Source organism: Leptodactylus fuscus, chromosome 4 (assembly GCF_031893055.1).
Source record: "Leptodactylus fuscus isolate aLepFus1 chromosome 4, aLepFus1.hap2, whole genome shotgun sequence".
Taxonomy (NCBI): Eukaryota; Metazoa; Chordata; class Amphibia; order Anura; family Leptodactylidae; genus Leptodactylus; species Leptodactylus fuscus.
Genome location: NC_134268.1, coordinates 77,324,063 through 77,327,893, shown reverse-complemented (window position 1 = coordinate 77,327,893; position 3,831 = coordinate 77,324,063).

Below are 3,831 nucleotides of genomic sequence, written 5' to 3'. Positions count from 1 at the left end.
GGCTGGTTAGAGGCTCCCTCCACCATGAATTTGCCCAAACTGGGCTGTTTAGAGGCTCCCTCCACCATTAATTGGTCCAAACTGGGCTGGTTAGAGGCTCCCTCCACCATGAATTTGCCCAAACTGGGCTGTTTAGAGGCTCCCTCCACCATGAATTGGTCCAAACTGGGTTTTTTAGAGGCTCCCTCCACCATTAATTGGTCCAAACTGGGCTGGTTAGAGGCTCCCTCCACCATGAATTGGTCCAAACTGGGCTGGTTAGAGGCTCCCTCCACCATGAATTTGCCCAAACTGGGCTGTTTAGAGGCTCCCTCCACCATTAATTGGTCCAAACTGGGCTGGTTAGAGGCTCCCTCCACCATGAATTTGCCCAAACTGGGCTGTTTAGAGGCTCCCTCCACCATGAATTGGTCCAAACTGGGTTTTTTAGAGGCTCCCTCCACCATGAATTGGTCCAAACTGGGCTGGTTAGAGGCTCCCTCCACCATGAATTTCCCAAAACTTGGCTGTTTAGAGGCTCCCTCCACCATGAATTGGTCCAAACTGGGCTGGTTAGAGGCTCCCTCCACCATGAATTTCCCAAAACTTGGCTGTTTAGAGGCTCCCTCCACCATGAATTGGTCCAAACTGGGCTGGTTAGAGGCTCCCTCCACCATTAATTGGTCCAAACTGGGCTGGTTAGAGGCTCCCTCCACCATGAATTGGTCCAAACTGGGTTTTTTAGAGGCTCCCTCCACCATGAATTTGCCCAAACTGGGCTGTTTAGAGGCTCCCTCCACCATGAATTGGTCCAAACTGGGCTGGTTAGAGGCTCCCTCCACCATTAATTGGTCCAAACTGGGCTGGTTAGAGGCTCCCTCCACCATTAATTGGTCCAAACTGGGCTGGTTAGAGGCTCCCTCCACCATGAATTTGCCCAAACTGGGCTGGTTAGAGACTCCCTCCACCATGAATTGGTCCAAACTGGGTTTTTTAGAGGCTCCCTCCACCATGAATTTGCCCAAACTGGGCTGGTTAGAGGCTCCCTCCACCATGAATTGGTCCAAACTGGGGTTTTTAGAGGCTCCCTCCACCATGAATTTGCCCAAACTGGGGTGTTTAGAGGCTCCCTCCACCATGAATTTGCCCAAACTCTGCTGGTTAGAGGCTCAATCCACCCTGATTTTCAAAACAAATGTTGGTGCCAACCTCAACTTACTACAAGGGCCAAATTCACTGCTGGTGACAAGCTCTCCTCACTGCAAGTGCCAAATACACATGTTTCAAGGTGTTTTCCTACTGTCAGAGAGGTGGTATTGAGTGTGTAAAGTGTGTAGTTGTTAGGCTGTGATGTTGGGGTAATAGAGGGTCTTTGGTGTGTTAGATGCCCCCAGACATGCTTCCCCTGCTGTCCCAGTGTCATTCCAGAGGTGTTGGCATCATTTCCTGGGGTGTCATAGTGGACTTGGTGACCCTCCAGACACGGATTTGGGTTTCCCCCTTAACGAGTATCTGTTCCCCATAGACTATAATGGGGTTCGAAACCCGTTCGAACACACGAACATTGAGCGGCTGTTCGAATCGAATTTCGAACCTCGAACATTTTAGTGTTCGCTCATCTCTAGTCAATTCATATTTCTCATTTCTTATTCAATATTTTTGGTACCTGGATTTTAAATCCAGAGAGGTTTTACCAAAAACAATGGAAGGCAGAATACTTGGATCTTTATACATATTCGCTCAGGAGCTATCATTTAGAGCAGAGAGAAGGAACCAAGAAACATTCAGTGTGGAAAGCTCTGAGCACTGACTGTACATGAAAGGGCCACCTCCAGGGCACTTGCAATTGTGATGTTGGAGTCAATCATTTGGATTACATGACCATCGTCCCAAGTATGTCTACAGTGCTTTTCCTGTCCTTTGATAGCTCTATCAGTCTTAAGGGTTCACAACTGCCAAAAAGCTCCCTTTAAGGGGGCTTCACACTTGCGCCTGTGTCCACCCTGTGTCATTCCGCTGGGTTTCCATCCTCAGCCTCGGCGAAACTGAACAGGGGAGGGCTTCCCAGCAGTCATCTTTAAAACCCATAACCGCCGGTGTCTGCCTGCAGCCTCTCAATGGGGAAACTGGGGTTTTTTTTCGCAAGACATAGAGTCGGACATGCAGGACTTTGTGTCTGGCCAAAAAAAACAATTTCCCCGTGGAGAGGCTGCAGATGGACATCGGCGGTTACCTCTACAAACCCATTCAAATGAATGGGTTTTAAAACTGACCGCCGGGAAGCCGTCCCCTGTTCAGTTTCGCCAGGGCTGAGGACAGAAACTGGTGGAATGACACAGGGCAGACACGGGTGAAAGTGTGAACGCCCCCTAAGTAATGTAAGTCAGAGTTTGTGTGTGCTGTGACCTCATAGATTTCTGAGAAGTCTTCTCAGATAGTGAGAACAGAACAGGTGTGGATCTAGAGACTGAGGAGCATACTGATGGTCTGAGGGTGGAAACAAGTGATAGATTGTGTGGGTCCAGGAGAAGCTTGAGGATTATAGAGATTACCATCTTATTCCAGGATGGTGTATCAAAAACACTAATAAGAGTGTCCAAAAACATATCATTTTAATTATTTTCTGGTATCAATAGCAAAAAATTTAATTGGATTTCATCTAACCTTGGAGATGTATTTTTCTGCTATCTTGGATAATCCATCATATAGTTCCATGGACAAAGCATAGCATAGCCACGGATAAAATCAAGGAATAGAAAATGTATTAAGATAATTAAGACCATCTGTTACTAGAAGGCCTTAGATGTATATAGTGAGCTATAGAAAGGTACAACCTCTGCAGTAATAGAAGAAGAATTATACATGACTCTACCACCTTTCAAAGCTGAAATAAAACTAGATGGAGATGAATTGCTAATAATATCTACAAAGAGTCTAGCTAGCGCCTTACACATTACACTGATAACCAAGATGATTATTATTCGTTACTCTAGAAAGGTACAAGTCATTCATAATATGACCTTTTGAGATACTTCCCAGTAAAATCTATCATTTTCCATGCCAGTAAGGATATAATTTTTTTTCCTCTACATTAATCTCAGTTCTCAATCTACTCTCTATGTCTCCGAGTCACTCTGAAGTAGGATTTTGGTTTTAAAGGCATTCTATCATTAAAATGCAATTTTTTTCTCACTAACATGTAGTAATAGCCTTAAGAAAGGCGGTTTGGTAGAAATTCCAGTTTTCTTCAGTATGCAAATGAGTTCTCTTGCAGCACTGGGGGCGGTCCCCATCGCTCAAACAGCATTGGCAGCGTCCCCAATGCTGCAAGAGAAATCTCGCAGGTAGCTCTGAAGTTAGCTCCTGCTGAGCCTACATTGTTGAGAAAGAAAGTTTATCTTCACTTCACCTTTTCAATCTGATGAAGCAACACTGAATTACAGCTTTCAGAAAAACATGATAAAACTCAGGGATATCAGGGCTCCTTTCTACATCTTCTCAAAGTGTTTAGCCCTACTGTCCTTCTTGCAGTAATCTAGGAAATATATATATAATATATAGAGATGAGCGAACACTAAAATGTTCGAGGTTCGAAATTCGATTCGAACAGCCGCTCACTGTTCGAGTGTTCGAATGGGTTTCGAACCCCATTATAGTCTATGGGGAACATAAACTCGTTAAGGGGGAAACCCAAATTCGTGTCTGGAGGGTCACCAAGTCCACTATGACACCCCAGGAAATGATACCAACACCCTGGAATGACACTGGGACAGCAGGGGAAGCATGTCTGGGGGCATAAAAGTCACTTTATTTCATGGAAATCCCTGTCAGTTTGCGATTTTCGCAAGCTAA